At 38.3% G+C, this 27,214-nt stretch overlaps 1 protein-coding gene across 2 annotated transcripts in view; it reads left to right on the top strand.

Annotated features, from left to right (window-relative positions):
* The window catches only part of BCOR (BCL6 corepressor), a 299,651-nt gene that overhangs the window by 6,676 nt on the left and 265,761 nt on the right, over positions 1–27,214 (top strand). Inside the window, exon 1 of one of the 2 annotated variants that reach the window (XM_053706474.1) lies at positions 19,277–19,860. The exons of the other annotated variant lie outside the window; for it this stretch is intronic. The gene's annotated coding sequence lies outside the window, so the exon portion shown is untranslated. Of the gene's footprint in view, positions 1–19,276; positions 19,861–27,214 lie in introns of those variants that run through there. 2 annotated transcript variants of the gene reach the window in all.

Here is a 27,214-nt window from a genome sequence, read left to right as displayed (position 1 = left end):
AACTATTTTTAATTAATTAGCTCTTTTAGGATATGCACAGATCTCAACCTGTTTTATGTCCCTTCAAAGTCTTACCTTGCTTAGATTAAGCTACAGATAGCCTCCCGCACCCCTTTCTATATCATGCAGCAGGAACAGTAATATTGTTTCTGGACACTTTGATGACATGACGAACTGGGCTGCATTAAAGGGACAGTCTACACCTTAGTCATCTTAAAGTCTTGGTTTAGAAATGGGATGCAATGCATCTATGTTCTATGCTGAATAGTATTGACAGTCTGATGAATCCAGTTAGTGAGTCTTTATTGCTGCCAAGGTCTGCATGATATAGAAAGGGGTGCATGAGGCTATTTGCAGCTTAATTTAAGGTAACACTTTAAAGGGACAGTCAAGTCCAAAATAAACTTTCATGATTCATATTGGGCATGTAATTTTAAACAACTTTCCAAGGCTCATATGCAAATCTCTTAGACCTTTAAGGCTGCCTCTAATCTGAATGCATTTTGACAGTTTTTCACCACTAGAGGGCGTTAGTTCATGTGTGTCATATAGATAACATTGAGCTCACACACCTAGGAGTCAGCACTGATTGGTTAAAATGCAAGTCTGTCAAAAGAACTGAAAAAAGGGGGTAGTTTGCAGAGGCTTAGATACAATGTAATTACAGAGGTAAAACGTGTATTTATATAACTGTGTTGGTTATACAAAACTAGGGAATGGGGTAATAAAGGGATTATCTATCTTTTTAAACAACAAAAATGATTGTGTCTATTGTAAGATGACTAAGGTTTAAACTGTCCCTTTAAATGGCCATCGTTTTTTTTCCATGTGTATTTAAAAAAAATAAATAAAAAATTTCATATGTATTTAAGAGTTTACATAAAAGTACATAAACATAGAGTAGTTAGGATAATGCAAAAAATAATGTAATGTCAATATACTTTTAATATCAAACATATAGCTGGAACTTTTGTTAAATTTTTGTTTGATTAAAAACCACTGCTTGTAACAATTTTGGGCTAGATTACAAATGAAGCGGTATTTCAAACTTTATTTTGCACTTTCGCTAGAGCGCTAACTCAGCTAAAATTAAGCTTTTTGTGCTAGTCAGGTTTCGCTGGAAAGTAAACAATTTTCATGCTAGCGGTAACCCAACTAGCGCAAAAATCCGAACTTACAAAATTGTGTGCACGTTCACGTATTCTTCTAAAGAAGTCAATGGAGAAAAAAAAGTGGCAAGAAAACCCAACACCCCACTCTCGCACAAACACTATTGCATAGTCTCATTTGCGTTAACCCGATATGAAAATATGAATATTTCAGTCCAATGTTCTTTACATAACTGAATATGTTCTATTTATTCATAAATATTTCTACATATATCTGATGTTTGTTTGCACAAATATATATTTATACCTATATAATTATTTATCGGTGTGTGTATGTATATATATATATATATATATATATATATATATATATATATATATATATATATATATATATAGGAATATCTATTTAAAAAATACAAAGAAGTTATTCTGCTATGTGCAGAACATTGGAATGTGAAATATTTACAGCAAATACATAGTTAAAACCTTTTATTAAAAATTAATATTGCATAAATATGCTTTTACATGTTTTCATCTCCTTAACGGCAAAGGGCTCTAATGCTCATATATATATATATATATATATATATATATATATATATATATATATATATATATATATATATTTATATATACGAAAGTTCATAGGGATTTGCACTCTCACCACTTAAGATACCAGCTAGGGTGTCAGGAACAGCAATATCCAATTCCAAGTAATAGATCCGCACTCGCTGGACTTTAAGAAAACACTAGTTTATTGTTTACAGTGACATTTCGGGGAGTCAACTGTCATCGCCCCCCCCCCCCCGAAACTAGTCTGACGAATTGGTCAGTTGGCTCCCCGAAACGTCACTATACACAATAAACTACTGTTTTTTGAAAGTCCAGCGAGTGTGGATCTATTACTTTGAAATATATACAGTATGTAAGTAAGTGAACTTTGTAATGTATTTTAATGTGTTTTTTGCAAAGTTTTATTTTCGCAAAACAGTTAACAGAGCTCTGAGGACGCGGTGATTCTAGCGTAAACTGCAATTCTGTGAGCACAATCAGATTTAATTTCAACTTGTAATATGATTGGTAAGCTCGATGAGCGCAAACCCTCGAGATATACCCCTTATTGTCAGGCGCAAAAGATTGTGCTCCACTTGTAATCTAGCTCTTTGTGGATCTTGAAGACGGAGATATCCTCAGGTCTTGACATACAGATTAAATTTGTCAATAACAAAATTATTAACTAAACTATTGAATCAGAATAAAGTTCTCAATATAAATACTATTACATGTTGAGAAAAGTGTCTCGAGTAAGAAAAGAATAAAGAAAATAAGGAAAGAGAGGGATATAAGTATGAGGAGGATGGGATATGGAGCTGGATGAAAAGAGGAGGGGAGGGAGCCAGAGGGTTGATTCGATTTGATGAGAACCAGGCTTGGCTTTATCTTATGCTTGGTAGCGTATCTTTGCTAGGCCTATTGGTCAAAGCCGAGATAGAATCAATGGGGTTATACTCTGTTGAGTACATGTATGGATTTTTCCCAGTAAAATGTAACCTCTAGGAACGATGCAGATTTATTGTGATTATAGTAACCATATTCTATGGATAACAATTATGTGACTCTCTCTACCCACATATTGTTTGTGGGAGTATTTGGAGTCTTCCATCAATGGACAATCAATTACTGCACTCCCCAAAGCTTCTCCAGCAGACGTCAGAGGTACCTGGATAGATAGTGTTCAATTGTAGAGAAATAAGGTACCAACAGAGCAAAATTTTAAAATTGAGCTCTAGCATCTGTGGGGACGTTGAGGAATGTTGGGTACATTTAAAGATCAATCCCCAATCTTTCCCTACCAAATTAGTTCCTAAGTCAGCGTGCCATCAGGATGTATATGATGCCAATTGTGTCTTATGGTTGGATTGAAGAAGCTTGCATGATAATGACAGAGGACTCTTAACCACTTCACCCCTCACAAACAAACTTTCAAAAGGAGTGAGTTCTCTGAGGAATTTGTGTCAATGTATGGAATTGGTGACAATGTTGCGTGTATTTGAGCCACCTTGTGAATCTGCTACCTACTACTTCAGTTAAGGTATTTTTCTCCATAAGCTTCCCCATATCAAGATATTTGGATAGAGGGCCTTTAACATCCCATTCAATCAATCGTTTATAGACGCTATCAAGACTGGCTACTATTTCAGCATTCAGAGGAATTGTGAATAAGGGAGATCAAGGGGTGAATATGTTTTTTTTAGATGATATAATTGAGTCCCAAGCACTAAAAAAGTATTTGAACATTAAGGTATAGGAGCTGTGGGGGTCTTAGGTCTCTGGATTCCCAACATAAGGCTCCTATATCATGAACTTTGAGAATATGGGAATCAATAGAGACCTGGGCCTTGTACTCACCTGCACCATGCCAATCAAGGACCCTCTGGAGGGTGACCGCATAATAATAATCCATTATACACAGGAGACCTAAGCTCCTGTTTGCAGTAGATCTATACAAATGATCTCTACTGATCCTTGGTTTACTCCTTACCTTAATAATTTAATTGATATATCCCTGTAATTCCACTGTGTAGTTTTGATAAGATACCATATAAGTCAATACATTGGTAAGCACACTGCTGAGCCATCAATCTACACTATGTTTAAAGCTCTATTTGGAATCTCTTATCCGGTTCACACTATAGTGTAAGTTAGGTTTGCCAAATTTTTTTTTTAAAGAAAATAAGAGAAACTAAGGAATCCAAGATATTTCACAAAGAAAATCAACAAATTACACAGTAGTTACTGAAAAAAAAATCTTTATTTTACAATTTGATACAGGTTGTTACAACAAAATTCTTCATACAAGTCTTCTTCTTTCATACAGTCTAGCGCAGTGATGGCAAACCTTTTTGAGCCTGAGTGCCCAAACTGCAACACAAAAGCAACTTATATATCTCAAAGTGCCAACACTGCAATTAAACCAGAATACCCAGGGTTTTTCATTAAAAAAAAAAAAAAAACACTTGATACAACTGTCTGAGCTAATTAACTGCTTTTGTCTCAAAATAAAAATACAATAAGAGGTTTCAATGATGCAAACAGAGGGGTGAGAGTGAAAGAGAGAAACGGTGAAAGAAAGAGAATGAGAAAGAGAGAGTGCGAAAGAGAGAAAGAAAGAGAGAGAGAAAGAAACAGAAAAAGAGAGAGAAAAAGTGACACAGAGGGAAAGAGAACAAAAAGAGAGAGTGAGAGAGAGAATGAAAAGAGAGATAGTGAGAGAGAGAAAGAATGAAAAGATAACGTGAGAGAGTGAAAGAGGAGAGAGAGTGAAAGAGATAGAAAGAGAAGGAAAAGAGAGAGTGAGAGTGAAAAAGAGAGAAAGAGAAATAGAGAGAAAAGGGAAGAGAGATAAAAGTTGAGAGAGAGAAAAGGAAAGAGAGAGTCTAAGAAAGAGACAGAAAAAGAGAGACAGAGAATGTAACAGAGAGAGAGGTGTTTTAAGGGTAGTTTAACAGGAGCACTAGTACTTGTATGATTTCTGCATAATCTCTATCTTCCTAGCTGCCAATCACGTGCAAGCACTTAAAGTGAAGGTAAACTTTGGTGAATGAAAGCCTGTTTTTTTAAAAATACTATTAAAAACAGGGGCACTTTCATTCATCAAAGTTTACAAAGCAGTCATTCTGTTAAAAAAAAATTACCTTTTGTTTTTTTTTCACAGCTAGAGCAGCTTCCCCCACATAGAGATCCTCTATTCACATGTCAGCAATGACTAATCCGGCTTCCTCCAATCACAGGATGGCCTCAGGCAATGACTACCCTGGGGGAAAGCTGTGATTGGAGGAAGCAGGATTAGTCATTGCTGACGTGTGAATAGAGGATCTCTATGTGGGGGAAGCTGCTCTGGCTGTGAAAAGAAAATAAAAGTAATTTTTTTTTAATGAAACGGCTGCTTTGTAAACTTTGATGAATGAAAGTGCCCCTTTTTTTAATAGTATTTTTAAAAAACTGGCTTTCATTCACCAAAGTTTGCCTTCACTTTAAGCAGCCATCTTAAATGGTAAAAAATAATAATTTTATTCATAAAAACATTCTCATTTTATCTTCAAAGATGACCTCTGAGGCCTTTGTGTTTGTGTAATGAGCTACCACTGGCAGCTAGCGAGGGAAAGGTAACTAAACATAGTCTTTCACAAAAAGCAATGAGATAATGGCTGACTTTTTTTTAAAAGATAGAGTAGTGATATCCACATCAGCACATGTACAAGAACAACATATAGTAGCATACTATTAAAAATACAAGCCGACCCTCAGAGGTGTACATTGTGATCCCATTCAAAAGTAGCAAATAATAGTGCCTTAGTCTGGCTATGCATATCAAATGGTCAAAACCACAAGACACATCACATACCACAGTCATAAATGGTCCTAAATGAGACTACTGACATAGCAGGAGCCTACACGCTGGAAAATTGCTTCACAGTGCAGTTTGGCTACAGTAGCAAGACAAGAGAACCGCTTCCAATGACATCATCAGAGAGACACACTAGCAAGCAAGAAACTAATACACAAACCAAATAAATTAAAATTAAATACCAGCTGCCTCCCATGGGCTGAATTATCCTGTCAGCCTGCCCCTGCCCAGAATCTTACTTCCTTGGCTGCTGCTGTCTTGCTCTTTCCCTCCACCGCTGCTGTCACTGTTTGCGCAAACTTCCTGGTGAGGGTAGTGGAGTTTGGAGAGCTGAGTTACTACTGTGATGCTCCGCCTTCGTAGTTCATGTGCGTTCCTGCCACGCTCTTTAGGCCATACAAGTCCCTTAACAACAGTAAGTGATGTTTGTAGAGTTATGGCTCGCGTGCCAACAGACTGGCCTCTGAGTGCCAGCTGTGGCACGCGTGCCATAGGTTCGCCATTACTAGTCTAGCGCAATACATTCAACAACTTTCTGCAAATCTGTGAATTCTATTTCTCATTTAAGGCACAGTACGAGTAAAGACAAACTGTCAGATACATCAAAAGTATTAAATAAATAAGAGTATTATTGAACTTTTTTTTTTTTTTTTTTAATTTTTATTGAGGTTTTTAAAAAAAGCATACAAAACATAGGGCATACAATTAAGCTGTGACATTTGAAAAAATATACATAGAATTTGTTACAAAGCATAAGTGTAACATTTTGTGTACCAGTAAGTAGACATATCATCTGCTTTTATGAGACTGTCTTTAAATCTTCTAGAGACAATACCTCAATTTAAAGGGTAAGGGGGATATATAAATAACACTTATAACAAACGCAATTAAACAGAATTAAGGGGTTCATATGGGGTCTGTGCCCCTATGCTTAACCAGTAAGCTATATGAGCAGGGGGAGTCAATCTAATAATGGCCATATTGAAAATGACCTATATACAAAGATCTAAGTAGGGTCATGACAGAATGGTGCTGGATGCATTCATTTAACTAGGTGCAAGATTAAACCACATCTTGGTAAAATATGAGCATTAAAGGGACACTGTACCCAAATTTTTTCTTTTGTGATTCAGATAGAGCATGACATTTTAAGCAACTTTCTAATTTACTCCTATTATCAAATTTTCTTCATTCTCTTGGTATCTTTATTTGAAATGCAAGAAAGTAAGTTTAGATGCTGGCCCATTTTTGGTGATCAACCTGGGTTGTTCTTGCTGATTGGTGGATAAACTCATCCACCAATAAAAAAGTGCTGTCCAGAGTTCTGAATATAAAAATAGCTTAGATGTCTTCTTTTTAAAATAAAGATAGCAAGAGAACAAAGAAAAATTTATAATAGGAATAAATTAGAAAATGGCTTAAAATTGCATGCTCTATCTGAATCATGAAAGAAAAAATTTGGGTTCAGTGTCCCTTTAAGTTCTAGTATAAACTTTCATATATAAGTTAGCGGTAAACATTTAGATCTACTAGTAAAAACTTGCAGCTAAAACCAAACTTGAGCGCAGATGTATATTTTCCACTGGGAAGAGTACCAGCAGTTTTACAGTTAAAGTCACATTTAACATTAGGTACATTATAACACTGACCCAGGAGTATGGGCCCTATACCCCTAGGTCCAGAGCAAGATGTGCAGCTTCCTAATATATAATATAAGAATATGGTTAGAATAGAAAGGATAAGAGGCTCACAGATATATATATATATATATATATATATATATATATATATATATATATATATATATATATATATATATATATATATATATATATATATATATATATAAAATGAAACAGTACAACTGAGGAATAAGGGCTACTATAGTAATGCACTCTAAACTAGGTGTGGATCTCAACTATAATAATCTGTCCATAGAACTGTATATGTAGGGTCCTAGGTAAATTTCACCCTAAATAGAATCTAGCGTATGTGTGAGATATTCATATTTTTCATTCCATATAACATCTCACAACTATAGGCAAATATATAGTCTAAATAGCAAGAAATAAATGTTAGCTTCTTCTCTTAGGCTACTTTCTATATAAATACATATATATGGAGAAATCTTTCAGAGATCATAATAAAGCTAAAGTTACCATCTTACTGAATCACCTATTTGAAAAATTAACTAATAAATAAATTCTAATTGGTTAACATAAATTTATGAGCTAGTTACACACTGAATACCATTAATAGCTTAGGCACCCTCAAGTATATAACATAAAAAAGAGGTACCAATGTAACTTAGCTTTTAAAGGAAATGAACTTTAAGGTGGCACAAACTACCCAAATAGTTAGGTCTATAGCCGTTGGACAGCAGTGGTTATCATATCTAAGAGGAAAAAGCATTTAACTACAAAAGAAAAACAAAAAAACAAATATGCTTAACATAATTATATACCTAGAACCGTAACTCTTTATCTCACGCAAAATCTAACAGAATATAGAAATCAATTAACAGAGCGTCCCCTGGCATAGTAATGAAACCACATGTAATAAATCTTGGTAAAGACTTGCCACGATACCATGAGAGGCTCAGAAGAGTGACCTGTATTAAGAAAAAAAGGAAAATGGTCTCGTAAAAAAGTCTCTCATTGCAATGAGTAACTAGGATCACCAAAGTCAGACAACGTCTATCCTATTCCTGCTGCAACGAAGAAGAACTCAGCAAGCCTTGCAGTGCGGCCATTCTTTGAAAGCAAGAAAGCCATCCCTTTGCTAAAAATGTTCGGACCAACTGTACCCACGGGAACTGTCGACATGTTCCGCCCTGTTGTTACGAATCCATCAGCGGGGTAAACACTATTTCTCTTGTTAAGTGTATCCAGTCCACGGATCATCTATTACTTGTGGGATATTCTCCTTCCCAACAGGAAGTTGCAAGAGGATCACCCACAGCAGAGCTGCTATATAGCTCCTCCCCTCACTGCCATACCCAGTCATTCTCTTGCAACTCTCAACTAAGATGGAGGTCGTAAGAGGACTGTGGTGTTTTATACTTAGTTTATTTCTTCAATCAAAAGTTTGTTATTTTTAAATGGTACCGGAGTGTACTGTTTATCTCAGGCAGTATTTAGAAGAAGAATCTGCCTGCGTTTTCTATGATTTTATCAGAAGTAACTAAGATCCTTTGCTGTTCTCACATATTCTGAGGAGTTAGGTAACTTCATAGGGGGAATAGCGTGCAGTTTTTCCTGCAATAAAGGTATTTGCAGTTAAAATATTTTTCTAGGGATGGAATTTGCTAGAAAATGCTGCTGATACCGAAGTAATGTAAGTAAAGCCTTAAATGCAGTGATAGCGACTGGTATCAGGCTTATTAATAGAGATACATACTCTTATAAAAGTGTATTTTAAAACGTTTGCTGGCATGTTTAATCGTTTTTTACATATGTTTGGTGATAAAACTTATTGGGGCCTAGTTTTTTCCACATGGCTGGCTTGAATTTTGCCTAGAAACAGTTCCCTGAGGCTTCCCACTGTTGTAATATGAGTGGGAGGGGCCTATTTTAGCGTTTTTTTGCACAGCAAAAATTACAGACACAGACATCCAGCTTCTTCCTGCATGTTCCAGGACTTCTCTGAAGGGCTCAAAAGTCGTATTGAGGGAGGTAAAAAGCCACAGTAGAGCTGTGGCAGTTGTTGTGACTGTTTAAAAAACGTTTTTTTGTCATTTGTTATTCCGTTTTTGGTATTAAGGGGTTAATCATCCATTTGCAAGTGGGTGCAATGCTCTGCTAACTTATTACATACACTGTAAAAATTTCGTTAGTGTAACTGCATTTTTTCACTGTTATTTCAAAATTTGGGAAAATTTGTGTTTCTTAAACACAAAGCAGTAACGTTTTTTATATTGCTTGTAAACTTGTTTTAAAGTGTTTTCCAAGCTTGCTAGTCTCATTGCTAGTCTGTTTAAACATGTCTGACACAGAGGAACCTACTTGTTCAATATGTTTGAAAGCCATGGTGGAGCCCCATAGGAGAATGTGTACTAAATGTATTGATTTCACCTTAAACAGTAAAGATCAGTCTTTATCTATAAAAGAATTATCACCAGAGGGTTCTGTCGAGGGGGAAGTTATGCCGACTAACTCTCCCCACGTGTCAGACCCTTCGCCTCCCGCTCAGGGGACGCACGCTAATATGGCGCCAATTACATCAGGGACGCCCATAGCGATTACCTTGCAGGACATGGCTGCAATCATGAATAATACCCTGTCAGAGGTATTATCTAGATTGCCTGAATTAAGAGGCAAGCGCGATAGCTCTGGGGTTAGGAGAGATACAGAGCGTGCAAATGCTGTTAGAGCCATGTCTGATACTGCGTCACAGTATGCAGAACATGAGGACGGAGATCTTCAGTCTGTGGGTGACATCTCTGACTCGGGGAAACCTGATTCAGAGATTTCTAATTTTAAATTTAACTTTGAGAACCTCCGTGTATTGCTTGGGGAGGTATTAGCTGCTCTGAATGACTGTAACACAGTTGCAATTCCAGAGAAATTGTGTAGGCTGGATAGATACTATGCGGTGCCGGTGTGTACTGACGTTTTTCCTATACCTAAAAGGCTTACAGAAATTATTAGCAAGGAGTGGGATAGACCCGGTGTGCCCTTTTCCCCACCTCCTATATTTAGAAAAATGTTTCCAATAGACGCCACTACACAGGACTTATGGCAGACGGTCCCTAAGGTGGAGGGAGCAGTTTCTACTTTAGCAAAGCGTACCACTATCCCGGTTGAGGACAGTTGTGCTTTTTCAGATCCAATGGATAAAAAATTGGAGGGTTACCTTAAGAAAATGTTTATTCAACAAGGTTTTATTTTACAGCCCCTTGCATGCATTGCGCCTGTCACTGCTGCGGCGGCATTCTGGTTTGAGGCCCTGGAAGGGGCCATCCAGACAGCTGCCATGAATGAAATTATTGACAAGCTTAGAACGCTTAAGCTAGCAAACTCATTTGTTTCTGATGCCATTGTTCATTTGACTAAACTAACGGCTAAGAATTCCGGATTTGCCATCCAGGCGCTAAATTACTCAACATTCCTTTCAAGGGGCAGACCTTATTCGGGCCTGGCTTGAAGGAAATTATTGCTGACATTACTGGAGGCAAGGGTCATACCCTTCCTCAGGACAGGGCCAAATCAAAGGCCAAACAGTCTAATTTTCGAGCCTTTCGAAATTTCAAGGCAGGAGCAGCATCAACTTCCTCCGCTTCAAAACAAGAGGGAACTGTTGCTCATTCCAGACAGGCCTAGAAACCTAACCAGTCCTGGAACAAGGGCAAGCAGGCCAGAAAGCCTGCTGCCCCCAAGACAGCATGAAGGAACGGCCCCCTATCCGGAAACGGATCTAGTGGGGGGCAGACTTTCTCTCTTCGCCCAGGCGTGGGCAAGAGATGTTCAGGATCCCTGGGCGTTGGAGATCATATCTCAGGGATATCTTCTGGACTTCAAAGCTTCTCCTCCACAAGGGAGATTTCATCTTTCAAGGTTATCAGCAAACTAGATAAAGAAAGAGGCATTCCTAAGCTGTGTGCAAGACCTCCTAGTAATGGGAGTGATCCATCCAGTTCCGCGGACGGAACAAGGACAGGGATTTTATTCAAATCTGTTTGTGGTTCCCAAGAAAGAGGGAACCTTCAGACCAATTCCTCAGAGTTCCATCATTCAAAATGGAAACTATTCGGACCATCCTACCCATGATCCAAGAGGGTCAGTATATGACCACAGTGGACTTAAAGGATGCCTACCTTCACATACCGATTCACAAAGATCATCATCGGTTCCTAAGGTTTGCCTTTCTAGACAGGCATTACCAATTTGTAGCTCTTCCCTTCGGGTTGGCCATTGCCCCGAGAATTTTTACAAAGGTTCTGGGCTCACTTCTGGCGGTTCTAGACCGCGAGGCATAGCGGTGGCTCCGTATCTAGACGACATCCTGATACAGGCGTCAAGCTTTCAAATTGCCAAGTCTCATACAGAGATAGTTCTGGCATTTCTGAGGTCGCATGGGTGGAAAATGAACGTGGAAAAGAGTTCTCTATCACCACTCACAAGAGTCGCCTGCATCTCAGACCGCTGCAATTATGCATGCTAAGTCAGTGGAATGGGGATTACTCAGATTTGTCCCCTCTACTAAATCTGGATCAAGAGACCAGAGATTCTCTTCTCTGGTGGCTTTCTCGGGTCCATCTGTCCAAGGGTATGACCTTTTGCAGGCCAGGTTGGACGATTGAACAGATGCCAGCCTTCTAGGTTGGGGCGCAGTCTGGAACTCCCTGAAGGCTCAGGGATCGTGGACTCAGAAGGAGAAACTCCTCCCAATAAATATTCTGGAGTTAAGAGCAATATTCAAGACTCTTCTAGCTTGGCCTCAGTTAGCAACACTGAGGTTCATCAGATTTCAGTCGGACAACATCACGACTGTGGCTTACATCAACCATCAAGGGGGAACCAGGAGTTCCCTAGCGATGCTAGAAGTCTCAAAGATAATTCGCTGGGCAGAGTCTCACTCTTGCCACCTGTCAGCGATCCACATCCCAGGCGTAGAGAACTGGGAGGCGGATTTTCTAAGTCGTCAGACTTTTCATCCGGGGGAGTGGGAACTCCATCCGGAGGTGTTTGCTCAACTGGTCCATCGTTTGGGGCAAACCAGAACTGGATCTCATGGCGTCTCGCCAGAACGCCAAGCTTCCTTGTTACGGATCCAGGTCCAGGGACCCGGGAGCAACGCTGATAGATGCTCTAGCAGCTCCTTGGTTCTTCAACCTGGCCTATGTGTTTCCACCGTTTCCTCTGCTCCCTCGACTGATTGCCAAAATCAAACAGGAGAGAGCATTGGTGATTCTGATAGCGCCTGCGTGGCCACGCAGGACCTGGTATGCAGACCTAGTGGACATGTCATCTCTTCCACCATGGACTCTGCCTCTGAGGCAGGACCTTCTAATACAAGGTCCTTTCAATCATCCAAATCTAATTTCTCTGAGACTGACTTTATGGAAATTGAACGCTTGATTCTATCAAGGCGTGGCTTCTCCGAGTCAGTCATTGATACCTTAATAAAGGCTCGGAAGCCTGTCACCAGGAAAATCTACCATAAGATATGGCGTAAATATCTTTATTGGTGTGAATCCAAGAGTTACTCATGGAGTAAGGTTAGGATTCCTAGGATATTTTCCTTTCTCCAAGAGGGTTTGGACAAAGGCTTATCAGCTAGTTCTTTAAAAGGACAGATCTCTGCTCTGTCTATTCTTTTGCACAAGCGTCTGGCAGAAGTTCCAGACGTCCAGGCATTTTGTCAGGCTTTGGTTAGGATTAAGCCTGTGTTTAAAACTTGCTCCCCCGTGGAGCTTAAACTTGGTTCTTAAAGTTCTTCAGGGAGTTCCGTTTGAACCCCTTCATTCCATTGATATTAAACTTTTATCTTGGAAAGTTCTATTTTTGATGGCTATTTCCTCGGCTCGAAGAGTCTCTGAGTTATCTGCCTTACATTGTGATTCTCCTTATCTGATTTTTCATTCAGACAAGGTAGTTCTGCGTACCAAACCTGGGTTTTTACCTAAGGTGGTTTCTAACAGGAATATCAATCAAGAGATTGTTGTTCCATCATTGTGTCCTAATCCTTCTTCAAAGAAGGAACGTCTTTTGCATAATCTGGACGTAGTCCGTGCCTTGAAGTTTTACTTACAGGCTACTAAAGATTTTTGTCAAACATCTGCCCTGTTTGTCGTTTACTCTGGACAGAGGAGAGGTCAAAAAGCTTCGGCAACCTCTCTCTCCTTTTGGCTTCGGAGCATAATACGCTTAGCCTATGAGACTGCTGGACAGCAGCCCCCTGAAAGGATTACAGCTCATTCTACTAGAGCTGTGGCTTCCACCTGGGCCTTTAAAAATGAGGCCTCTGTTGAACAGATTTGCAAGGCTGCGACTTGGTCTTCGCTTCACACCTTTTCAAAATTTACAAATTTGACACTTTTGCTTCTTCGGAGGCTGTTTTTGGGAGAAAGGTTCTACAGGCAGTGGTTCCTTCCGTTTAAGTTCCTGCCTTGTCCCTCCCATCATCCATGTACTTTTGCTTTGGTATTGGTATCCCACAAGTAATGGATGATCCGTGGACTGGATACACTTAACAAGAGAAAACATAATTTATGCTTACCTGATAAATTTATTTCTCTTGTAGTGTATCCAGTCCATGGCCTGCCCTGTCCTTTTAAGGCAGGTCTAAATTTTAATTAAACTACAGTCACCACTGCATCCTATGGTTTCTCCTTTCTCGTCTTGTTTCGGTCGAATGACTGGATATGGCAGTGAGGGGAGGAGCTATATAGCAGCTCTGCTGTGGGTGATCCTCTTGCAACTTCCTGTTGGGAAGGAGAATATCCCACAAGTAATGGATGATCCGTGGACTGGATACACTACAAGAGAAATAAATTTATCAGCTAAGCATAAATTATGTTTTTTTCCTTTCTTAAGACTCTCCTTCACATGGATGTGGCGTTGGGTCCCATCAACTGCTTTTCTTTTACTATGAGGACAGGTCCGGTCAGTAATAGTTGCGTGGACCTGAATTATAGGAACTATGTTTAGTAGTATTCTCTGAGGCATCTTAGATTCCACTGTCCTCTGTCGTGCCGAGCGTGCGTCTCTTTCATGTGGGTCTGAATAGGTGAGTATATTCACCGGCTCATCTGGGGGAATAACATCAGCCACTGACAATTCCCGTCATAAGAAAGTCGGTCTAGATCTCTGCTGGTTTAATGTCGTCCGGTCGCTCACTACTTTAGTAGGGATCTCATGGCCGCTTAGAATTTCTATCATCTCTTCCTCTATACGTGAAAGATGTGAATCCAAAAGTTCCACAACACAACCAAACAGTATAACTGCTCAGCCATATTGAGGTTTGAAATGGGGGTCTTACTTCAGCTTAGATGGCTGGATAAACTGAATTATCAGAGTACTCGGGGGTAAAGAAAAGTGCAGGCCGCTTCAAGGTCTCTGCTGCGCACCTTGTAAATTTAGGTCTGCTTGTTCCGATCAATATATCAAAAGTCATATAAATCTGATCCGTATACGATGCTTGTCACAAATCTTCTAGAAAACATAGGGTTTAAAAGGTGTAGAAGAGATAACCAGCAGTGTTAACATCTCCCATGATCGGACACAGCTGGAACAGCAGCCATCTTGGTCGATGATCGGACACGCCCCCCATTGAACATTTTTGAAATTAAGATTTTAAATGTAATAAAAAGAAGAAAAAAAAATTATGAGCAGATAAAGAAGGGATCCTGGGAGACTGGAAATAAGGGAGGGTTGTCTACCCTAGTGAAAGTATTTGCACATTATTAGGGATGATATACGAGCTGGATGCCAAAGGGGGCACATGACGATTGGAGGATTCGTCACCAATTTGCTAAAGAAAGCAGGAGATCCGGCAGAGGATCGGTGTTATGTTTTAAAAAATAAGCGTCTTTCTAATCTTTAATTAGTTAAATTGCCACTGTTTTTAACCCTTTGAGTGCTAATTATGGCTCTGAGCCTTCACAGAATTTTCCACTCTGGTGCTAATGAGCCGTCACTAGCACTCTCCCAACTTGAGGGAGATCTGGGGGCTCCCATCCGCTCCTACCCCGGCGATCGTACCTGTAGAATGACAGGCATCGCCAGGGCTTCCCGTTTTGTGTGGTGACGTCACGCGCAATAACGCAAATAAGGAGCAGAGGGCATGCTGCTTAGAAGCCTGTATCTCAGGCATATAAGCAGCTACATACCCACAAGACCCACCATTGGAAAGGTAATCGCCTAACCTTTCCAACAGTGTAAGTCTTGGGGGTCTAAAAAAAAAAAAAAAAAGTTAAAAAAAAATGTGTTCAAAACATAAAAAAAAAAACTTTAAAAATCTTAACACCCAGGTGGGAAAGTGCTTAGCACTCAAAGGGTTAAAGGAACATGAAACCCAATTTCTTTTCTGTCATGAGTTAGAAAGAGTATGCAATTTTAAACAACTTTCTAATTTACTTCTATTATCTAATTTGCTTCTATCTCTTGAGATAATTTGCTAGATAGGCTCATTAACTGCTGATTGGCTGAACATAGATGCTTTGTGTGATTGATATTTCTTCAACAAAGGATATCTAAATAATGAAGCAAAATAGATAATAGAAGTAAATTGGAATGTTGTTTAAAATTGTGTTCTCTACCCAAATCATGAATGAAACATTTGGGGTTATTGTCCCTTTAAGATTATTATTTGATACTTGGCTTTAATTTGTTAAAGTTTACAATCACTTTAACTCCATGTTTATAAATAACATAAACTGCTTCAATTTTGTATGTACACTTTCCCTTTAAAGGTAAAGTGTCATATTGTGGAAGTGTTTATCCGCATAGTAAAACCTTCCAGAGAAAAAAAAAAATATATAGATAAAAAAAAGAAACCCACAGAACTATAAATGCTCTCTGAAGTTTACTGCAAATTCTTCTAATTCAGCCACTGAATCACTACTTACAACACATATATGGGTGTTGTATTACACTGCTGTTTGTTTGGAACCATGTTTTTTTATACATTGTTTCAATAAAGCATATGGTTTTACCCAAACTAGTACACCTGTGCTAGCCTGTTGTAAGTAGTGATCCAGCGGCTCGATTAGAAGAACTTGGAGTCGGCTTTAGTGAGTATGTGAGAGGGTTGAGGTTGGGCATTCCTCAAGTGATGCACATAACTTATCCCAAAGAAGAGGAGACACTGCAGGCATTTTTATTTTTTAAATAAAGATTACTATATTGAAATTTGGGGCCAATTGAGCGACTTTTAGAAAATTAACCAGAGATCTGATCTCTTGTTAATTTTCTGAGCGCTAATTGCTACCGGCGAATTTGCGTATGCAAAAAACAGCCACTTATATTGGCTGGTTATTGATCATGCACCCGCAAATGGGCAAATTTCCCTATTTGCGGGCGTGCAATAAATTAGCACTCCATTTGTAATCTAGACCATAGTGTTTAATGTATATTTAAAGGAACATGAACCCAAAAATGTTTCTTTCAAAATTCAGATAGAGAATGCAATTTTAAACAAAATTAGTCTATTGCAGCTCCAGAGCCTACCTAAGTATGCTTTTCAACAAAGGAGGATACTAATAGAACAGAAAATGAGATAATAGGAGTAAATAGGAAAATTGTGTAAAATTGTATGATCTATCGTAATCATGTACAAAATATTTTGGGTTTAATTTCCATTTTTAAGCTGGCAAATAATATGGTTATGTATTCTGAAAAGGTACTTTTTATATATGCATAGCATGTATCAGTAATTAATCACTGAACTGAAATAGACATACATTCAAAATAATGTTTAAAACATTTCAAACTGACAGTTTCTAGCACACTGTTTTTTATCTTATCTCCCTTGACAATGGCTTATTAGGGCTAGTTATAAACTAATTTGTGTACTGCTCAAGAAGCCACTATGTAGTATTTAGAAGACTAAGGCAATTAGTAGAATGCTTTTTACACCAATTTTCACATAACTGCATGTAATAGACACTACTATAAAGAAGAATATGCACAGATACTGATCAAATCCAGTATAAAACTGTTTAAAATTTTAATTAGAAGCTCTCAGTTTAGCTCTGTTGAAAATGTAGCTGAAAAGCCCACTGCAAGTGGGAAATAAGACACTCCCCCTTCTTTTGCATATGAAAAGACCCTTTACACAAACGAGAGCAAGCTGGAGTAGGTATCAGACGGTATTCTCCTAAAACTTTGGGGCTTGGTTAGGAGTCTGAAAATCAGAGCAATGTTATTTAAAAATAGACTTTATGGGCTATAAAAATAGATCATCTACAAAACATTTATGCAAAGAAAAAATGAGTGTATAATGTCCCTTTAAAGGAATATTAAACAGTCTGTTTCATTGTTGTAATAGAAAATATGTTAAGCAGTAAGTTACACTTAATGGGACACTCAAGTCAAAAATACATTTTCATTATTCAGATAGAGCATACAATTTTAAACAACTTTCCAATTCACTTCCGTTATCTAAATGTTCATTCTTTTTATATGCAGTTTCTGAGGCACCAGCACCTACTGAGCATGTGCAAGATTCACAGAATATACGTATATGCATTTTGTGTTTGGCGGATGGCTGTCACATGTTGTAGTGGGAGGGAAAATAGAACTAACTTTAAAATTTGTTAGAAAGAAATATACTACTCATTTATTAACCAGCGTGTGGACAAGCTTCTCAACTTGCGAAGTTGTCCGCACACCTTTGCTGCATACGGGCAGTGGACCCGTTTGTCCGCTGGCCCGTATGCACCATTACACACTCTGATGAGTTTGTAACGCCTGTCCCTTCGTTGCAAGAGAGAAGGGTCTGCCATCACCCCGAGCAAGTTATTTTAGGGTGAGTTATCTTCACCAATTCTTCTTACATTGCGGGAAGCAGGCTTTTGCATTGTCTTCTTACATTGCGGTAAGCAGGCTTTTGCATTGTCTTTTTATTATGCATTACTGATTATGCTATTCTACTGTGTTTAGTGGTCCTTTAATAGAAACCATAGCAATGTGTATTTATCTTTGTAAAATAATTTTACCTTGTATTTCTTATTTTTAACTTAATTTGTGCAGTGTCCATTACATCCTGCCACAGCCCTACAAGGTCTCTATAGGAAGGCTAATCAAGCTTGATGTCATAAGTCTCCTAAAGTAACTTGATCTTGTTTACTATTCAGATAATGCTAGAGACAGTAAATCTGCTTTGCTTATGCCCAGTAGAGGCACAATGGTTTAAAAGATGTATGCTCTCTTACTCCCTGAGGGCAGGAGCTACAATGAAAACATCTGCATGTTAATTTTGCAAGAAAGCAGTTAGATGTTTGCTGATTTTTTTTTTACACAATATGTTTGTTTTTATGTTTACTTTGCTTTAACATATTGTTTACTATAGGAGCACTGTTTCATGTTTCTTTAATTAATATCCAGTGTTGTAACTTGAGAGGCCAAACTTGATTATTTTTATTTTCAATTACAGTTGCAGCTCAGTTGAGCAAACTTTTGTAAATACTATTATAATATGTATCAGAACATAATATAAATACTGAAAGTTTACCTCAAGTTCAGTGCAGCCCCAAGCTAGGAAATGAGGGCCCTCTAAATTAGTTTTATGTAGCCATTAGCACCACCGAGAAGAAAACAGTTTCACACTTCTCATTGGGTATTTACGCATGTACATTTGTCCTGTATTGTAAAATGCGAGTAGTATTTGTAGTTTCATTACATTTTATTTTGAGGCATTATCATTACCAAACATTAGTATACTGTTTTGTGACCCACTGGCTAATCTATTAGTAACCACCAGCACTCGATCCAATAAAATAAGATTGGAAGCCCCTGTTCTAACAAGTATTCAGTTACGGAACAACAGAAGACGTGCACGTTTCTTTAAGAGGTCATATTTATTGTGCTTGGCGCACCGTATTTTTAAATGAATAAATCACATTAATTTATATAAAATAAATCACACACACGTATAATATAACACAATGCTAGTGTAGCATTACACGGTGCTGAATGTGGTAGTTCGGTAGCTAAGAGGAGATGTAAGATAATCGCGATCCTTCTCTGGCCTTATGGGTAGAGAGCGCTGTTGGCGCTGGGAAAAGAGCCTGTTCATCCTAGTCGTGCTCCGCTGGTGGCAACATCTTAAGTGCTGAAAGCGGACACGCTGCTGCAACCCCGCACGGAAGCGCTATCCCGAGGGAGGAGAGCCCAAGCATAAAGCTCGAAAACACTCAGCCCAGCAGTAGCACCGCACGATCTGTTAACTGCCTCGCTGTTTGCCTGCTGGGGAGGAGGTGGGACAGACAACGAGTTCATGTGAGCAAAGTGGAGGAGTGAAAGGGGTTGGGAGCATTTCTGCTTTAGCTCAACTGCAGATTAAACAATAACAGGAACAAGTGTGAGACCAGAGGCGGCCTGATTGGGACAAGCAGCAGGGGGAGATTGCTGTAGAGCAGGAGGCGCTGACCCTACCCTTGGGTGACGGCAAACTTGAGCAGGGATACATAATAATGGCGCTGTCAAAGTTATGTATCTAGAGTGGAAATAGGTCAGCCCTTCCCATCCGGCCACCTGGGGAGGCAGAGACCCGGGCACGGCATAGCTAAGGGTAGTTACCTGACCGGACCACCAAGCGGATTAATACAAAACGAGAGATCAAAGCCGCGAAAACTGTACTTAGAAACTTGCAGGACTGCGGTTCCCTGGGAGACAGGTCAGTTCTCAATTACTTCTGTCTTTAACCATTTGGCTGCCGAGATGTCAGATGCTCTCTGTGCCCTTGCATGTTTTCATATGAATGTTTTTTCAGTTTTTGTTTTCTTAAGCATGTCATTGCCAGAATAAAAACAAACCCATTTTATTCTCGTAAAGTTAGTGCAGTATTGTATATATGGTTGCAAACTATTAGTGTGATCCAGTTCCTCTGCTCCGTTAGTTGACGCTCAGTAACTCAGTAACGTTGTCATGTAGTTGTTACAGTCTGTGAGTTTCAGGCCATTTGCTGCAAATGAAAGACGCAACTCATTTTATCTCCCGATCGTGAAAGGGATATGTATGATTCGTTTGTAAAAAAAAAAATCTCAGGGCTGTGATTTTGAGCGCAAGAGCGGGTACCCTACAGTAGTTATCGAGGATATGTTTAGACCTGCTGACTTGTGCTTGTTTTTGTTGCTCTGATAGAGTCAAGGCCAGTTCATGCCTGTGAATTTCCGGACATAATAGGCTGTAATCATCTTTGGAACCTCGTTAGAAGTAGGGCTCTGTTGATTATTTATAAACACACACACACATATATATATATATATATATATATATATATATATATATATATATATATATGCATGCAAATGCATCTTGCCAAACCGCTCGTGCGCTGCGCTGTGTTGGCTGCTGTTGTAGCTGTACAAGGGACTGCGATCACGCGTGAGGAAGGTGATCTGAATATTTAAAAAGAGAGAGCGGGGATGTAGAATACTGATATACGCTTACATCGAATGGCAAACGCATTTCTTCACTTTGAGATCACACTAGTGATATTTAGACCATATTGGAACTTCTTTCTTTACCCCTTTGTTTTCATCAATCGTCGCAGCCCCCTCTGTAGCCAGGAAGTCTGATTTAGAGAACATTGTGACTATATTTAATATATGTTTTGCTGCTTCATGTGTTTATAAGACCCAGTACAGCATCTGACAATTGCCTGTGGCTTGATGTGACCATCTTATTGAGCTTACTAGTGTCATATGATTTCATGGTCTCTTGCGTATGTCATTCTGCTGTATGACTATCATTATTAAGCAGATATATCTTATATATCTTGTTTATACCTTTTCCTGTATGTTTTAGATTACAGTATTTAATGACTGCCTTCTATCCGACGGGTTAGACAAGGCCTTATTAACACCTGCCACATTACTGTACCATACCTGGCATTCTCATGTGCTAATTATATTTGTGCCACAAGAGCATATCTGTAGGACAAAGGATCTCATTAGGTCTAGCAATATCTATATGGGCTCAGCCTTTTCTGATCATCAGCATGGGTAAATACTAATGTATTGCTAAGTCTTTCCAGAGTCTGGGTGCCAAGATAAGCAGCCTTTATGTGCCTAAGAGAAGCCTTTTGTGCTGTAGTCTTCTGACTGCGTTTGCCTATAAACACATAGGCCTAGTTTCCATTGAGGTGGTAAAGTTTATAAACTGGTGGTAACTTAAAAATTATCCATATACTTTAATGGAAGTAACAGAAACTAGGCCATAGTGAGTTGTTATTGTATGGGAGGGTGATTATTTTGTTACATTGAATGTATGTGCCTAACTATTGGGTGTTTCCACATTTATGTGAGTAGGGTTGCCAGATATCCTCCATATAAATACTGGAAATCTGTAGGTGACTGGGCACAATGGTATGTTGCTCACACAAATCTTTACCTTAGACCCCATTCCTAATCCTACCATGTATATTTTTCACATTTAAAGAGACATTCCAGCCAAAATTGGAGTACACATCGATACATTTCAGATTTGAATAGAATAATTTTTGTAATATACGCGTATTACTAAAAATGCTTATTATAAAAGCTATAGCTGTTTCAAATGTGTATCTAAGTATGCAGCGTGCACCAGCATTTTAACACAGCACTTGATTAGAGAGCCTAAGGTGCTTGTACCATCTGGTAACGACTCGATTTGTTAATTGCTGACATGATACAAGCCCCACTGGTGCTCTGAGCACCTGCATCAATTAAAATGCTGGTGTACTGAGAATATCTAGTTATGCTTCTCATGCACGTGCATAGAAAAATGTTAACACTAAAACAGTTAAAACTTTTACTAGAAGCATTTTTGCAATACATGTACAGTATATAAGAAATATGTTTCTATTCAAAGATGTAATTCATCAATGTGCATTTAAATTTTCACGGGAATGTCCCTTTTTAAGCAGTCATTTTACCCAATGGCTGCCAGTAACATACAAATCAATAATTTTACCTCTTTGGTTGCAAGTAACACACAAAAGGTAGAGACATGACCCTTGACTGCCCCTTATTTCTTTCTGCTCCATATTTGTAATGCGTTGAAGCATAAGAGGACTTTTACATTAAACACCCAGAGACTTTTAAGTGTCCAGTATTTATGTGCAGATTTCACTGGACAGCCTGCTAAAATCGGCAACGCTAGATGCGAGTAGATATGTTTTGCATGAGTGTCTTTATGTGCACTGGGGTGTAACTGGCTATGGCTGTGTCATTCTGGAAGATCCCACTCTTGTTACTAGAGCGCTGCCATAAACTATGACAACTCCAGCTTAACCTGGTCACCACAAGACCTGAGTGTAGACAAGAAAACTATCCTGACCTCTCCTCAGCTTTCTGTGTAACCTCATGTAACACATATGGCCGGTGATCTAAACCTTGCAAGTTAATATGTGGTTTTTCTTTATGTCCCTCGCAGGGGCTGCCCTGGTTGAATTATCTTAAAAAGGGGCAGTTCCCTGCAAGCGGCGAGATGTTTCCTATTGAAAGTAACAGAGCTTGTTGAAAAAGGAACACCTTGCTTAACAGAGCAAAGTTATCAGTGAGCAGGGGGGCGCACTTTAAAAATAAAATCCTGCAGCCAATATAAATCACAATACACTGCTTTCTGCGTATAGCATCTTACAATCGCCTATATTGTCGTATGCATGTGTTTGTCTATTAAGGTATTTAGTATTTTGAGTGGTTTGAGAAATACTTTCCACTTTTTAGTTTGCAAGAAAAAACAGATCTGTAGTGTGAAAATCTTTACAGAATTACGCTGGGATTGGAGAGACAATTTCATGCAGCCCATTTTACAAAAAAATAACTATTACAGTTTGTATTTTGTACTTATAAGTACACATTTCTAAGTGCACATCCAGTGTATTTAATGGGACTTGAAATCCAAAAATGTTCTTTCATGATTAAGATAGAGCATGCAGTTTTAAACAACTTTCATATTTAGTCCTATCTAATTTGCTTCATGCTCTTAGTATCTATCCTTTGTTGAAGAAACGGCAATGCACATGGGTGAGCCGATAACAAGAGGCAGCTCCTAAACCTTCCTAGGTATCCTTTTTAACACAGGGTATCAAGAAAACTAAACAAATAAGATAATAGAAGTAAATAGGAAAGTTGTTTAAAATGTTTGTATGAATCTGTGGGCTGGGCCTGCCAGAACTGTGTCTCCTGTTTTCCTTAGACAAAGACATTTTAGAACAGCATCTAAAAAAGAAAAGGAAGTTGTTAACTACATATGAAGAATGTTGACTCACCTTGTATATGGGTGTTAGAATGTATAATTTGTGTGTACACAGTCTCACTTAACCCTTTCGTGTCAGGGCTAAAGTACCTACATCGGAACAACTTTTCCGATGTAGACAAATTGAAACCACGTGATCGTGCACACAATCGCGATATTTCAATTATTGGATCGCGTCTGGGGGGCGTCCCTACAACCCTAGGAACGCCCCCCAGACCGTGATCAAATCCTGACAGCACAGAAGGCTTCAGGACAGCCGTTAGCTATGACGTTCTATTCCGTCATAACGGCTTTAAAGCCCAGTCTAATTATGACGGAATAGAACGGCATAACGTCTTTAAAAGGACATTACAGCCAAAATTGGAATCCACAAGGATGCATTTCAGTTTTGAATAGAAGCATTTTTGTAATATACAAGTATTAGCAAAAATGCTTGTAATAAAAGCTATAGCAGTTTCAAAAGTGTATTTAAGTATGCACCGTGCACCAGCATTTTAAACACAGCACTTGCTCAGAGAGCCTAAGGTGCTTGTACCATCTGGTAATGACTCAATTATTTTATTGATGACATTATATAAACCCCACTGACACTCAGAGCAGCTGCAGTATTTAAAATGCTGGTGCACTGAGAATATCTAGCTATGCCTCACATGAACGTGCAGAGACAAATGCTAACAGTAAAACGGTGATAACTTTTACTAGAAGATTTTTTTGCTAATACATGTACATTGCAAATTTGTTTCTATTTGAAGATTTAATTCATCTATGAACATTTACATTTTGACTGGAATGTCCCTTTAATAATTGAGTATTGGAAATACAAAACAAACATAAACATATATCAAAGTCCAGGTTATATTTGTTCAAAGTTGTGTATTTTGAAAAGTTATCGTTTTCTATTATAAACCATACTGTTTAGTTCCCAGTATTTTCACAATTATTAGGGGCTTTGCAAAAATAAAATTAACCCCCCCCCCCGTAAAGCTATAGTACTATGGTAACAAATAAAAAAAATACTCCAAGATTACAGAAGTGAAAGATAGAGGTTCCCTAAAACAAAAAAACTTTAAGGGATAGTAAATTCAAAATTAAACATTTATGATTCAGATGGAACATGTAATTTTAAACAACTTTCGGATTTACATTTATCTAATTTACTTTGTTCTCTTGGTATCCTTTGTTTAAAAGCATACATAGGTAGCCTCAGGGGCAACAATGAACTACTAGCTATTGACTGATGGCTGCACATGTATGCATCTTGTCATTGGCTCACCTGATGTGTTCAGCTTGCTCCCATTAGTGTATTGCTGTTCCTTCAACAAAGGATACCAAGTGAATGAAGCAAACTTGGTGATAGAAGTAAATTGGAAAGTTGTTTAAAATTGTATGCTCTATCAGATGAAAGAAACACTTTGGGTTTCATTTGTCTTTTAATTCTCTAAAGTAGCCACATATGGTAGTCTATATATAAAAAAAAGTCCCCTTAACCAAGCAAGCAAAACAGGATTTATTGTTTTTGCTGTAATACTTTCCTTATGCAGACATGAAGGGTTAATTGGAGACAGACTGAGTATAAAAACCAGTCAGCCCTGGTATATAAGGGGTGGCATTAAGTTACATGACATTTCCCGGCTCCCAGGGTGTGCAGTACGCAGCCTAGACTGTGGGATTACTCGCTGAGTCGCTGTCACAAATAGGTGACTGAGAGTTAATTAGGAAGTATTCTCTGGATCAATGAGTTGCACAGCCCATTAGCTATTCCGCTGTCTAATTGCAGGATTGCACTGCTCTCTCTCCACACCGCATCATCCGTGCAATCAGCTGGGGATTAAAGCAACAAGCAAACAGGGCAGGTCTTGTGTGATTAGGAGGCATTTAGTATACCAGGGGCTGATGGGCTCAGCATGCAAGAGAGCTGCCCCCACACTGCTATCTGTGTTATTTTCTGTATATAGCAATGACTTATTTACCCCTTCGCTGCCAGTGATCTTAGTTCATTGTGTAGAAATGTAATTGGCCTTTTATTATGATGACAATATGACAGCTAATAATGAATAGACCGTCAAATATTTAAATAAAAACTATTAATTTAATTAATCCTTGGGGTAATCATATCTCTTTCATTTGAAATATATACTTGGCATGTTTCAGACATTTCCAGACATTTTTATGTTGTTTTTTTTTGTTAATGTTTTGATTATATTCCACATATTTTTATATAACACATTTTATTTTCAAAATGACTGCAGTATACAAATGAACCAAAAATTTAAAATTGCACGCTCTGTCTAAAAATCATGAAAGTTTAATGGGATACTAAACCCAGTTTTTTTCTTTCGTGATTCATTTTCTAATTTACTCCTATTATCAATGTTTCTTCATTCTCTTTGTATCTTTATTTGAAAAGCAGTAATGTAAGCTTAGGTGCCCGGTCATTTAATGCAGCAGCACCTTGGTAGCACTTGCTGTTTGTTGGCTGAATGTAGCCACCAATCAGTCATTTGCTAAGATATTGGTGATGCTGCAATACAGGTTACTGTTTAAGAATATGCTTGGTGCACGAGTTGGCAAATACACTGTGCATAATGATTGGTTGATATTGGGTAGTGGCCCTTTTTTATCTTTGTATCCAGGTGTGTAATTATAACTGATCCTAAATTCCTCTGTACACAACTACTGAATGTGTTGTAGTTTTAAAAATTTAAAGGGATATGAAAGTCGAAGTTAAACTTTCATGGTTCCGTTTAGATAGAGCATGCAATTTTAAGGGGGCTTTTTAATTTTAGTTCTTTTATCAGTTTTAATTAAAGGGACAAGTAAACCCCTTGCAATTTTTATATAAAATATTTAGTTATGCATTGTAAAATAACTTTGCAATATAATTTCATAATTTATTTTTCCCCCTTTCATATAATTAAGCTCAACAAATTGTGGATTTTCTAATTCTCATAACGTAAAATGCACTATAGGCTCAGGTGCAGCAATGCTTTATTGGGAACCAGCCAGTAATTGGTGTTTGCAACACATGCCTTTTGTCATTGGCATGTCAGATGTGTTCAGTTAGGTCCCAGTGGGGCATTGTTGTTCTTTAGCTGACTATAATTATGTGTTAAATCCCTTTAAAGGGATATGAAACCCATTTTTTTTTCTTTCATGATTCAGATAGAGCATGCAATTTTAAGCAACTTTCTAATTTACTCCTATAAATGTTTCTTTGTTCTCTTGGTATCTTTATTTGAAAAGCAGGAATGTAAGCTTAGGAGCAGGCCCATTTTTGGTTTAGCACTTGGTAGCGCTTGCTGATTGGTGGCTAAATGTAACCACGAATCAGCAAGTACTATCCAGGGTACTCAACCAAAAATGGGCCGGCTCATTTCCTGCTTTTCAAATAAAGATACCAAAACAATGAAGAAAATTGATAATAAGAGTAATTTTAGAAAGTTTCTTAAAATTGCATGGAAAAAAATGGGGTTTCATATCCCTTTTAAAGACATATATATATGCAAGCAACAGTATAATAATATAATGTTCTAACACGTTAGAACATTTTTCCTTTTGCACTTGGCCCTTTAAAGAAGACTGTTAATGCTTGATTTAAATCTTTAAAACCACTAGGGAGAATGAAATTGTTAAGATGGCAGGTCTGTAGTGAAATTGTTACGATGGAAACGTGCGCGGAACATAGAATCCCAATCTTCTCCATCTTATAAAGAAAGGAAATCATAAACAAGGGCGGCTTTTCATGTAAGGGTCTACAGACCCCCCCCCCCCTGCCCTCACTTTCTAGA

The sequence above is a fragment of the Bombina bombina genome, chromosome 3, assembly GCF_027579735.1.
Source record: "Bombina bombina isolate aBomBom1 chromosome 3, aBomBom1.pri, whole genome shotgun sequence".
Classification (NCBI taxonomy): domain Eukaryota; kingdom Metazoa; phylum Chordata; class Amphibia; order Anura; family Bombinatoridae; genus Bombina; species Bombina bombina.
This window is presented reverse-complemented; position numbering and strand designations above follow the sequence as displayed.